Below are 14024 nucleotides of genomic sequence, written 5' to 3' on the forward strand. Positions count from 1 at the left end.
TCGTTCTGTTTTTCGTTCATACTTTGCTTTCTTTGCCGTGTGGCAGGAAGTTGATTATTCCCTTTAACGCCAGTTGCTTGAAAGTAAAATATATTTTCTCTGTGCTTCAACAGGAATGTCTAGACTGGATTATCGACATCAGTCTGGTCACCAAACACCAGTCTTGTTACAACTTGCCCCGACTTCCTAGTTCGGCTTCCCTCTTTTCATATCCTCTCTCCACTATTAGCCTTTAGGTAAGGGTGTGAGTATTTGTGCAAATTTTTTATCAGTTGTCATTCAGGCAAATATTTGTTTTTAGGTTTTGCATGTCCTTCATTGAGATTGGTTAACATTTATTTTTTTGTATACCCTGTATGTTAATCAGCAGTGACTTGTACGACTACTCAAATTTCTTGTGATGTACGATGTATGATTGTGTGAATGACTCAAATGTACTTCCACTATTATCTGAGCCAGAGGGTGGGGTTTGTGTCAGTTTGAAAGAGAAGGAAAACCAACAGGTATTCAGAGGTGTCCGCTTCACTTCCCCTTTTTGTCTTAGATTCCTTCACTGAAAAGGGAACAAAACTTTTTTTTTAAACACGGAACACCCGGACTATCCATCAAGAAAAGCTATCTGAGTTTTTTGGGAACTAGCTGGGTCGACGTTCTTTCCAGGGGTGAGCATTAAAAGGTTGGTCATTTTTCTTTATGCTTTTTAAAGAATAATATAAGGCTATTAAAAATGTAGTTGGCACCTAAATAGGTCATTGAATTAAATTTTACTGTATATAGTTTTTAGGTTGATTTGCCTAATATGAATTGGGTGCTCTCGTCAGCGCTAGTTTTGAGATTTTATTAATTACTGGTATTGTCTGTGTCTGGTCTCTACAAGGAGAGAAAAGATGACCCAACCTATGTTAATTCAAAATTAGGAATGACTTTAAAAAGTACTGGTTGGTTATCATATTGTTGTGATTTAAACTTCTGGTAGTTTAATTGAAAACCGCTATGTATCGCTGGGTTAATTGGTGACATCACAACGAAGGCATCTTGGTGACGTTATAGCCTTTTCCAACGAACTTGCCACACCTGACATCTTGATGATGGTGTAACATCACTGAGTACACCCTTAAACTGACCTGTTGGATTCTTTTGAAAATCTAATATTTCTAACAATTTAGTTTGGCAGGGTGTGGTTTTCTTCCAGTGTTAGTCTATAAATTTAATTTTGGAAACATGACTGAGCAAAGTTGTATTACAAAGTAGTCATGACTTTAACAAGAAAACACCCTGTCCAGAAGGTGTACAGCAACTAACCAGAATAATTAAGGTTGGGCAGGTCAGGAATAGTACACAGACCTTAGTTATATAAAACCCATTTAAGAGTGATCACTTGTGAGAATTAATGAGTTGACATCATACGCATCAAGAGCTCTTTCAGTAGCATTGACAATATATTTTCTATGAACAGTATATCAGTTTACAAAGTTTAAATGCGGTTGTTCTGTTCCTTTTTCACCACAGTCTCAAAAGCATAGAAGTTGTTGCTTTATTTAACCTGCCTATAACTTTAAGGTACTCCCAAGCCAACTCATGAATCAGGCTGAATCCCCCAGCAATATCCAAAGGAAAACATTCTCAATCAGGTTTATCACTGATTGTGACTGCACATGGTTTGGTTAGCAATTTCAGTCATTCGACCACCTGAATTGGAAGGCTCGTTTCCTGTGCATTTGGCCACTCTCTGGGTCACTTAAACCAAACTAAATCTAGCACACGGGAACAATGAACTATTCTAAAACATCTCACAGCTAACTGCCATATTGACCGCGTTTGTTATAAGTTGACTTAAAGCTAATTTTTCTTTTTAGATTTGCTTCCTCCTCACTGGCCGCCATTTTCCAGAGCACAATGGTAACTGCTCTTCCTCAACCCCAACCGGGAGGCATTGACCACAACTTACCCACTTGTGGAGAGCTCCGGTGCAATGGCAAAGGTTTTTGTGTGATACCCCCCGGTGGCGGCTCTGGCTTCGCCTGCGAGTGTAACTTGGGCTATCAGGGCCAATCCTGTGAGGAAACATTTAACGGGTCCCTTAGCCTCCCGCTGACCCTTGGTGTGCTGGCATTTCTCCTCGGTTTTATAGTCCTGTGTTTCATCCTAGCCAAATTGCGACAGAAGCAAAAACAGCGAAAGAGGTATTGCTACGACCACATTGTTCGAATATTTTGTAGAATTACTTAAAATCACAACATTTTTGTGAGGGAAATGTGGAATAATCTAACCAATTTAATGTTAAACTTTTAACTAAGCCTCCAAAGAATGCATTTGGCACACAAAAACCAAGTGCCGATTATGGCCCCCCCGTGTCCTGCCAGTGAGTTCCCCACTAACTTTTATACAGTAGGGTTGTTTTAATTGATTTGTACTGGCCAACTTATAGTAGGAGAAAAATGTTGAAGTAATGGAGTATAGTGCTTTTTCTAAATAAATTATGTATATGAAAGATAAAAAAAGACTTTGCTTAAGTCTTTTAAGACTTAAAGCAACACTAAAGTCAATCACATTCATTGTTTCATGCATAACATGGCCAAAATGGGAATATACCCTAGTCAGTGTTTTTGTGTGTTTGTTTTTATTTGATTACGTTTGCATTAGAAATATAATCTGCCAGCTAACAAAAGCTTTTGAAATCGGTCACAATCTGACTTCACATTGTGTATCTGCCCTCTTTATTCTTCCTCCATTCCCACAAATAACAGGAACGGTAATCACTGAGAAAAGCAGTCAGGAGCTTGTCACTTCCTGCTTCTAAAATGTGCAGCATACATTATCTAAATCTCTACATATGCATTTGTCGTGGTTTATTACTTTTCTTTTGTTGCATTTCAAGTTGCTGTCTTTGTCACTTTTCCCCCCCACAACCCTCAATGACCCCTTGGCCTTCTACCTGGCCAAGAAGCACTTTTTTCCTGTTTTGACATTCTCGTCAGGCTAGCGATCAACTTCCCCCACCCCCTTTATATTCTTTGCCTTGCCTGTAAGACGACAATGACCTAAAGCAGGGGTGTCCAAACTTTTTGCAAAGAGGGCCAGATTTGGTAAGGTGAAAATGTGTGGGGGCCGACTATTTAGCCTGACATTCTTTGAATGTAGTAGTAGTAACTAACCATGGAAATTTGACCGTTATGGTTTTTTTACGGTGGAACAAACAGAAACAAATAAATCCGTTCCTCTTGTTTGGCCCTTCAGACTCTGGAGGTCCAGAAGCTCTTCACTCACGTTCATGTCATTGTCCACTCCTCTTAAAAAGATCAGTAACTGAGCGGTGTCGGACGCATCCGTGCTTTCATCGCACGCTAACGAGAAAAAGTCAAACTCAGTTCCTTTTGCCTCTAACTGTCTCTTAATATCTAATGAAACGTCTTCAATTCTCCGTACCACAGTATTACGAGCCAGGCAAATATTGGCAAACTCTTGCTTCTTCGCGGGACAAATTTTCTCAACCATTTTCATTACACAGTCTTTAATAAATTCACCCTCAGTGAAAGGTTTGCAGTGCTTTGCAATCAGCGTTGCCACGTCGTAGCTTGCCTTTGTGGCATTTTCATTTGACTCACGGACTCTTGTGAAAAAGCTTTGCTGTGCCGTTAAAACAGCTTCCAGTTGCTTCACTTTTTCACCGCGTTTGTTCCCAGTTAGCTTGTCGTAGCTAGCATGTTTCGTCTGGTAGTGCCTCTTGATGTTGAATTCCTTGAAAACAGCCAGTCACTTGGCAAATTAGGCAGACACAGTTGTTTCGTATTTCAGTGAAAAAATACTCAAATTTCCACTTGTCCTGGAAGCGGCGGCCCTCGCGGTCAACTTTCCTTTTTTTGTTTACAGACGCCATGTTAGAAATGTGCTGGGCTGAAACGATCACGCAGGGTCAAGGGTCACGGCGGCCAGAGTGCGGCCACAGGGCTACTGCCATCTTCTGGTGAAATGAAAAATATGAAAAATAGCTTTTTGTACACATGTATTTTATACTGTGGTCAACAGTGCTGGCGGGCCGCATTTAATTGATTTCATGATGAAAAAAAAAAAAAAAAAAAATTTAAAAAAAAAAAAAAAAAAAAAATTCATGATAGAGGCCGCGGGCCGGTAAAAATTTGTCCACGGGCCGCAATTGGCCCGCGGGCCGGACTTTGGACATGCCTGACCTAAAGCCTTGGAGTGTCTGAGTGTTTGCAAAACATGATTTTTTTTTCTTTAAATCAAAATATTTAAGAAATAGCAAAGCATTTTGGAACCAGGAAGACCATGAAAAATCTTGGACTGCATGCAAGCCTGCATGGAACACCATTTTTGTATAATTGCCAAAAATAGTGGAAATCTGTTTACAAATTCAGGCAAATTGTTGTTCATAGACAGACCCTTCTGGATTTTAGGAGGACTGATGTTGGGAACTATTAACGTTGTCTCTTGACCCCGTACCTACAATGCCGTGTGCTCATTTTTTGTTCTGGGGGTTTGGAAGACAGACAGACAGAGACACAAAAAGACAGACTGAGACGCTCAGGCTCCGTTATCACAAATCAGCAGGGTTTTATTGCATGAGCGATACCTCCAATATCTGACTGTAGCTTATACAGTCATACCTCTACTTACAAATGCCTCGAGGTATGAAATTTTTAGGTTACAAAAGCTTTGTATATGCAAATGAGTGCCTCCAAGTTATGAAATCCCCCCAAAAGAAAATGCATTTCCTTATATGTTATTTTATTTTGAAAATATTGTCAAGGATGCATTGATTCTCACTTTAGAACCTCGCTACACTCTACTGGGCTCTCATTGGCTGTCTCACAACAATCACTATCCATGTTTCAAGATTCTCTCTTAGAAAAAATACATACCTGGTTAAATAATGTATAATAGGAAAAAAATGTCAAAATGTATACTATTTAGTGCAGCTTTAAATAATTTCATATGCTTTCATTTGTCTGCAGAGAGTTGCAGAAGCAACAGAGGAGACAAGATTTGTGTGAAGCGGGTCCATCACACTAACACCAGAGGTATACCTTCAAAAGAATCTGTGTTAGTGACGTATGTTGGCATAAGAGAATTAATATTGCTAAAAAAAAGCATGAATAGGCTTTGACTATTTTACCAATTGACTAGTGTTACTTTCTTGGTTGAGAATCTGCTTTCTTGACAGTTTCAGTTGATTTCGTTTTAATATATATTTTCTCATCTTAATCCTGCTTTGCAGCAAAATGTAACGGATTGTCCACTGATGGTCGCAATCTTTTGAGACGTTGGTTGGCTTACACATTTTTTGGTATCGTAAATCATATACAGTGAGACGGTTCTCCATCCTAATCATTTAATTAACGTCACAATAAATCCTTCCAATTTCACATTTTGGATTGGATAACTTTATTCATCCGGTATTCGGGAAATTTCATTGTGACAGTAGCAAGAAAAAGCATAGTTATAAGTTAGACAGTACAGTCAAAGGCCGCAGAACAACAAAGCAAAAAGCACAAAGTACAAAGCAAATCAAAGTCAATGGGATCATTAAGAATCACCAAATCATTAAGACAGAAAAGCAGCAAAAACACAAAACGAGCTACAAGTTTCGGTAGCAAAAACGGATAGACTCAAAGATGTAAAGTTGGACAAAAACTGGAACCACACACAGGAAGTCTTCCACGAGATGGGGAACTTCTTTAGACTGTGACCGAGGTAGAGAATATGCAGAGTCACTCTTCCAAGCTTATCCGCACAGTTCCTCAGTAGTCTGAAGAAAACAGCAGCAGGGCAGAACTCCTCGACTCCGTTGCTGGTAAGCGCCGACAGCTCTTCCATCTCATCCCACGATGGAATGGTTGGTCAGAAGCGTTGCCTCTCCTCCTGGCACTTTTGTCCAGCTCCGAAACTCCGGCGGCACCGAGGTGTTGCTCCTGCTGCGTATTGTAACAGCTAGTCCCGTGTGTGTGTGACAGCGTAGGCATGGCTGAATGGTTCCAAAAAAAAAGTAGCCGAAAGAAGCCAGGCTAACAGAACAAGGAAAGTTGTAAAAACATTAAAGTAAAAAGTATAAAGTAAAGTAAAAAGGGATGTATTAAGAAATATTAAAATCTTTTTACTCAACGGCTAGCTTTTCCATTTCACAATCAGGACTTTACAGATCTTCACTCGGACAATACTGACAGGTATGACTCACATTGTAACACGTTAGTCACATTTTGGGGGAAGTTAATTGAGGCGCCTACTCATTGTCTTAACTCTTTGCTGTTGAGACTACTTTTATACGTTTTTTCTTTCTTCCTTACAGAGCCGGTGAAGCGATTGTTTTAGGGATTTGGAAATGTGAAAATTCCAGTATATAATGACATAAAAACTGGGATACTTTTCTAACAGCCTATTTTCTTCTTCTGATTCAGGCCAGTTGGAAAACCAACCTAAGGAGTTCAACTTCTGCAAACATACAGCTCACTTTAATCCAGCTTTAAAGTGGAATACCATGGAAATATTTCTTTCAAGGCTGATCCTTCCACCTAAATGCTGAATTAAGCTTCCAAACGATGGATGATGGATTTGGCCATCTATTTCTGACATTTCTAATGAAATCACATTTTTCTATTCAAAGGCAGCTGAAATTCAAACCTGTTGTATCCTATATTTTCAAATAAAAAGGTTCTTGTTGCGAACCCAGGACCCCAGAACTGTGAGGCCGACGTGCTAACGACTCAGCCGTCGGGCCACCAAGCCTTGCCTTGTTTGTCCTCTTTCATTGTAGGACAAAATATTGGATGTGGAAAAAAAGCTCCCGTCTAGTTTTGGTGCCTAACCTTTACGATCATGCATCTCCTCCCCAAGCACATTTTAAATTGGAAATGGGGTGCGTTGTTTGAAAGTGTGACAAAATATTTGTCATTGTATCAGCCAACAGGTTGAGTGGCCTAAAAACTCAACCCAGGGAGTGGTTGGTTCCTTTTTCACCTTTCAAAGCTGTAATTCTGTCTGCGTACTGATTCAATGCTTTGAGGGAACAGTGAAATTATTGTGTTTGAGTAGACTACTCTGTTAGTCATGTATTTTTTTCACGCCCAAGGCAGCTGGGAAAGGTACATAGTGCTGTCTGTTTGGCTGTTTTGTCATTATTAAATGAAGTAGTCCAATTACCCGCTAGTCTCCAAACTGCATTCTGAAAAAGTATTGCAATTAGTCGATTGTTCTACTGTACCTTATGTCCTATTAAAGAAAAGAATTGTGTGCCAAACCAACTAGGCTTAGTGGAAAGTGGGCTTTTTTTGCATTGTCAACATGCCCCACAAAGTAACAGCAAGTTTGGATTTTTCAATGTACAACCGTCAGTGCCTCCAATTTTTTTTTAAATCTTATATGCACCTTACGTGTTCATGTTCAGTGAAATTATGTAACATATTTCAAAAGATGTGCCAGAGTTAATTCTTCCACTAACTGTAGTATATAGGAAGATTTAGTTTATTCATTTTGCTCTTTGTAGATCAAGTAATAAATTGGTTTTAAACCCAATTCAGATCTTTTATGCATATTTTGTGATGTTATTTATTCTATGTTTAAACACTATTATTGTATTCTCTTAACTGATGCCCTATGGGAACTCAATTATATAGTCATTACCTGTACCACTTAACCCAGCAAGTCTCATGGGTGGTGCTGGAGCCAATCCCAGCCATCTATGGACACCAGGCAGAGGACACCCTGAATTGGAGGCCAGCCAATCCCATGGCACAATGAGATGGACAAGCATTCAAACACACACACTCAAACATAGAAGGAATTTAGTGTTCAACCGGCCTACCTTGCATGTTTTTGAGGAAATCTATGCAAGACTGGGAAGACCATGCATGCTCCACACAGGAATGTTGTAACTTTCCTGGGATTAACTCCTCGATCGCAGATGCACTACAACCTCGCCCACCTGGCTGCCCAAAAATTATATCTATATATTTAAAAAAAGAGAGAGAGGAGGAGAATTTTGTATTAGTTAACTTCTGAAAAATCTTCAACTAAAATGTCCAACAGTCGTAAAAAGAAATGGAGACTGGTTACTTGAGTGTTAGGGTTATTAGTCTTACATTATTATATATTTGCTCGCAATGAAGAACGCTTTGCTTAACTTAGCTTATTAACATTAGAAAAGTCATTTTAGAACATCTGCTTGCAACCATGTAAATGCTTGCTCCTTAGTTCGACCAAACAAATAAAGGGTGAATCATCTTGGACTGCTGGAATGCTGAGAAGAACCTTTGCCTCAACATGACCTTCATTTGTTTTGAAAGCTAAAACTTCTATTCACTTCACAGAGCTGAGATGTCTATTATATTTAGAGTCCTTGATCCTTGAAGCTAATAAACAGGAAAAAGATGCGTATAATGCCAGAATGAACTTGGACTAAGACGGGTCGGTTCGATTCTCTCTTGCAAGAAAACCACAGATGAGTCTCCTGTCTCTTTTATTTGTGCGTGCATTTGGGAATGCCTATTGGTGTACCTATCATCCAGTGGGAAAACTAATCATTAAAGAGCACGAGCATAAATAAAGGAACCAGTTCTAGTCAATTTTTTGTTCATAATTAAAGATGAGTCTCCTTTGGAGTGTGCAGGACACTGCTGAGGACTTTTTACGGCACTGTGGTGGCATCTACAGTGTTTTATGCAGTGGTCTGTTGGGGATGCGGGAGCACGGAGAGGGACAGGAACAGGCTGAATAAGCTGGTCAGGAGGGCCAGCTCTGTTCTGGGCTGTCCTTTGGACTCTGTGGAGGAAGTGGGAGAGCGGAGGATGCTGACCAGGATGATGTTTATCATGGACAGCACCTCCCACCCCCTGCATGAGTCTGTGGAGTCCCTCCAAAGCTCTTTTAGCAATAGACTGCGGCACCCTCATTGCAGGAAGGAGCGCTTCTGCAGATCCTTCCTCCCATCAGCTGTCAGGCTCTTTAACAAAAAATGGCTGTGTTAAGACCTCACTTTGTATCAAGCTTTAGAGCAGGGGTGTCCAAACTATGGGACGTGGGGCAACTGACACACTGCACCATTTTATTGGCCCGTAGCTCATACACATCAAATATATATCAACTGTTTGATATCAATATCTTAATATGAAGGCTGGCATTCCCTTGTGTTTTAATGCCATTGAGGACGCTAAACGTCTAATTAAAAAAACTCATTTTAAAAATCTAACTTTTTGTTTAACTGATTCTAATCTTCTAGAAGAAATTAGAAAAATTACAAGTTGGCGTCCGTTGATTTTTCAAAAAGCACCCCTAAAGAAAAAAAGTTTGAACACCCCTGTTTTTGAGGTAAATGTCATTGATGAAAACCTAAATTTAAGTTGATAATTGTTCTTAACACACCATTTAAAATCTGTAAAACATTGAGATGAGCAATGTCAATTCTGGACAATGAATCTGCACTTTAAATTTGAAAGCTTTCCTACTTTAAACCTGTGTCCTAGATCAGTTGATCAACTTCCTTCATGCTGATGGCGTCACTGTTAAAACCTTCAGCACTATTACAACAGAATAACAAACAGCCCCAACAGGTATTCTTGTCATTTCACATATTTACATACCCTCTTCATTTTGGTTATCTATAAACTGTGATACTTCACCACTTTGCGCCTTCAACATTTGCGGCTTTCGTACATCGTAGTTTTTTTTATATTAAGTACAAAAAATTTGGCAGAAGCCAGAACCCCGCTTCTTCGGTGCTGAATTGAGTGACATTCAGAAGTGTAGAAGAATGGCGCTCGAATATTATAAGGGGCAGAGATGGAGGACGTCTTGCCATTTCCTATTTTGTTGCAAGTGAGTTTTGCATTGCGCATCACTTAAATATTGACGTTCCTTGATATGCCAAAGGTGTAACACGACATTCCACCATGAATGAATCTACACTGTGGCATTCTTTTGTATATAAGTCACCTGGAAGGAACCATGTTAATGTCAATAGGTTCAAATGTACGGGTAAGACGGAGACATACGGGAAGTGATGTGTTGTTGCACATGAGAGCTCTGTTTTCTGCAAATAAATAAAAGTAAATGTTTCTATGACGGAGGCCAGGAGGGCAATGATGGTGGAAGCCGGAACGGCAGGCGACATCGCTCTTTTGGAGACCGTTCAGGGTGAGGCGACCTGTGACATTGCAGTAGCCCATGTCCAGTGCTCCTCGTCCTCCCCATCAAGATTTGGTTTTGTTCCCTTGGTTGTTAAGTTTGTTATTTTGAGGGCCTCCCAAGCAATGTTCCCTCTAAGCTGCGTGTAATAACTTTGCAGGTTATATAACTGTTAATATATCCATAACAGTAATAGACGGCGGAGCCCAGGGTAAAACACGTGTAGCTCTTTATTGCCACTATCCAACAACACACACACACACAAACCGGACACACAACACTACTACGTCCGGGTTACGCTGTGCTACCCCACGGCTCCAGGTGGCGTGGTTAAACACTCTTCCATAACCCGAGGCAACTATCATTATCAATATATTACACTCCTCCCCCTTTAACTATGAAGTTCCTATTTAGACTTAGCACTCAACTCCAACAATTATCTTTGCCTCATTAACTTTTTATAATTTTACTTCTCAACTTGTAACTAAATTATTACTGCTAACACAACCATTAGACTCAATATTCCAGTCTTTGACATTTCAATCTCAGGAACTCTTTTCACATTTTTGTATGAACAGGAACTCTTTTATTTTAGGAACGACGTTCCTCACAACTGACCGATCACAAATTCAGTCGCTTCGGAGGTGCTCTATCTCTCACTGGGTACCTGCGCCCACACACCTCTGGGGAACTGACTGCTCGGTTGTCAGGTGTAACTGTCTTGTCACAGGCCACTGAGCCTGGCGAAGATGTTACACGTGTCTCTTCAGGTGAGTACGGGCTACCACCTACTGCTCCAGGTGTGCCTTTCCCCCCCACATCTGCGTGAACCACCACAGGGTACTTGTTTGTGATGTCCAGCTGCTCATCCGGAAGCTCCAATGTCTCTGGTCTGGACGGTTGGTTGTACAGCAGATGATCAATGTGGATCGAGCGTCGGCTCACACCATTCCACACCAGGTAGGTGACTGGTCCGAGTCTCTTTTCCACTGTTCCTTTTGTCCACCTCTCCTTCCCTCCACGGAAATTCCGGATCAGAACTGAGTCACCCTCAGACAGATGTCTCAGCTTGGAGGTGGTTCTATCATGATAGTGTTTCTGCTTCTCTTGTTTTGCTTCCACCACTCGCGCGAGATCTGGTTTCAGTAAGCTGAACCTGGTCCTGATTTTACGTTTTAAAAACAGTTCCGCTGGTGCACATCCTGTAACAGTGTGCGGTGTACTCCTGTATGCTATCAGGAAGTTAGCTAGCCTGTGCTGCATAGTTATTGTGACCTTTTGTTTCTTCTCCTCGAGTACTTGTTTCAGCAGTGATGCTTTCACTGTCTGAACTGCTCGCTCTGCCGCTCCATTGGAAGCGGGATGGTAAGCTGGTACCAAAGTTTGTTTTATTCCGTTGCTCAGCAGGAATGTCTTGTACTCCTGCGAAGTGAATTGAGGTCCGTTGTCAGAAACAATCTCCTCAGGAAGCCCGTAGGAAGACAAAATGTTCCGCAACACCTCAATCATTTTGGCTGCTGTGGTTGTTGCCATGGCGATGACCTCCAGCCATTTTGAATGACTGTCCACTAGTACTAAAAAGTGGTGTTGGTCTTTCTCTGCAAAGTCAATATGTATTCTCTGCCAAACTCTAGTCGGCCATTCCCAGACGTGTAGAGGTGCGGTTGCAGGTAGTTTCCTCACACTCTGACAGGCGTCACATTGTTGTACTGTATGTTCTATGTCACTGTCCAACTGCGGCCACCACAAATAGCTCCTGGCCAAGGCCTTCATCCTGCACCCTCCCGGGTGTCCTAGGTGAAGATCATGCAGTAGTCGCTCTCGGTGTGCTGGTGGAATGATAACTCGAATTCCCCACAATATGCAACCTTGTTCCACCGACAGTTCATTTTTCCTGAAAAAGTATGGTTTCAGTCTCTCGTCCTTGTTTTGACTTGGCCATCCAGACCGAGTCAGCTCCAGTACTTTGCATAGGACTGGGTCTCTGAGAGTGCTCTGTGCAATCTCTGTAGCTTGCACGGGAAGCTCATCTACTACTGAGAAATAGAAGATGCTGTTTTCCTCCGCTGTGTTATCCTTTTCCTTCCTCGGCAGTCTAGATAACGCATCTGCATTGGCATTTTCTGCTGACGTTCTGTACTCTATACTGTAGTCATAAGCCATCAGTCTCAGCGCCCAGCGCTGCATTCGCAGAGCAGCTAAAGTGGGAATTTCCGACTTGGGTCCCAAAATAGCAAGAAGGGGCTTGTGGTCAGTTATTAAACTGAACTTTCGGCCATATAAATATTTATGAAATTTAGTCACGCCAAAAATTATGGCCAAAGCCTCTTTCTCTATCTGACTATATTTGCTTTCTGCCTCTGTCAATGTACGCGATGCAAATGCGATCGGTTTCTCATCATTTTCCATTATGTGAGATATGACAGCCCCGATTCCATAAGGGGATGCATCGGAAGCTAATCTCAGGGGTTTCTTGGTGTCATAGTGCACTACTACTGAGCTTTTTACTAACTGTTCTTTTGCATCTTTGAATGCTGCTGCACATTTAGTAGTCCATTGCCAATCAACTTCCTTCTTCAGTAGTTGATGTAGCGGCTGCAGCACCGTCGACAGGTCTTTCATGAACCGACCATAATAGTTTAATAGTCCTAGAAAAGACCGTAGCTCTGTGACGTTTGTAGGCTGGGGTGCATTAACGATGGCTGCCACTTTTGTCGCAGTGGGGTGCAGTCCCTCCTTATCTATCAGATGCCCCAGGTATTCTACTTTCTCCTGCATGAAATCACATTTTGCTCTTTTCACTCTTACCCCGTAGCTCTCCAGGCGGCTCAGTACCTCCTCCAGATTCCTCAGGTGTTCAGCTCTTGTCTTTCCTGTGACCAAAATGTCGTCTAAAAAACAGGTGACATGCTCCAAACCTTGGAGTATCTGGTCCATCACATTCTGAAATATGGAAGGAGCACTGGACACTCCATATGAAAGTCTATGATACACATACAGTCCTTTGTGAGTATTTATTGTCAAATACTTTTCTGAGTCTTTTCCTAACTCCAGCTGTTGGTAAGCCTGTGACAAGTCTAACTTGCTGAAAAGACTGCCTCCAGCTAGGGTGGCAAAAAGGTCTTCAACGTTTGGTAGTGGATAGGTCTCCTCTTCCACACTTTGATTTACTGTGACCTTATAGTCTCCACAGATACGAATTGACTTGTCTGCTTTGGGTACCACTACTATGGGCGCGGCCCACTGACTATGTTCTTTCTTTGAGATAATGCCAGCTTTCTCTAGGCGATTTAACTCCGTCTCAACTGCATTCTTTAATGCATATGGCACTGGTCTGGCCTTCCTGAAGATCGGTTTGGTATTTGGCTTCACTGTAATGTTGGCCTTAAAATTTCGAATAGTGCCCAACTCCTCAGCAAACACTGCTTTGTGTCTCTGCAACAGTGTATCCACATCTGCGTCGTTACCGCCCCTTGCTGGTATAACTGAGAAGATGCGTGCCCAGTCCAGTTTGAAGTTTTGGAGCCAGTTACGGCCAAGTAGGGCTGGTCTGTCACCTTTTACGATCACTAATGGTAGCTTCCCACTCTGGGTCCCATATTTTACCTTGGCCGTCACTTGTCCCCTCAAAGGAATGTTCTCTCCGGAAAAAGTTGACAGCTGCACTTTACTTACTTCCAAAGGCAGATGAGAGAGATGCTTCTTATACACAATTTCTGAAACCAGTGTTACAGCTGCTCCTGTGTCCAGTTGCATCTCGAGAGGAGTTCCTTCTAATATGACCTGTACTGTCATTTCCTTCCTCCAATTCCCGACAGCATTTGTGGGATACACGGCATTCAAGCGATATGACTCCCACAGTTCATCATCCGCATTTCCTGTTGTCTCAT

General features: G+C 41.6%; 1 long non-coding RNA gene across 2 annotated transcripts; it reads left to right on the plus strand.

Annotated features, from left to right (window-relative positions):
* The first annotated feature begins 111 nt into the window (after nucleotides 1-111).
* Nucleotides 112-7527, plus strand: LOC144091168 (uncharacterized). Of its 2 annotated transcripts, XR_013305631.1 has the most exons (5): nucleotides 112-236; nucleotides 545-676; nucleotides 1857-2183; nucleotides 4974-5039; nucleotides 6414-7527. It is a non-coding gene; the product is annotated as an uncharacterized LOC144091168 (long non-coding RNA). The 2 variants fall into 2 exon arrangements; XR_013305630.1 differs by lacking the exon at nucleotides 112-236 and having other exon boundaries at nucleotides 253-676.
* The last annotated feature ends 6497 nt before the right edge of the window (nucleotides 7528-14024 follow it).

This window comes from Stigmatopora argus, chromosome 16, assembly GCF_051989625.1.
Source record: "Stigmatopora argus isolate UIUO_Sarg chromosome 16, RoL_Sarg_1.0, whole genome shotgun sequence".
Taxonomy (NCBI): domain Eukaryota; kingdom Metazoa; phylum Chordata; class Actinopteri; order Syngnathiformes; family Syngnathidae; genus Stigmatopora; species Stigmatopora argus.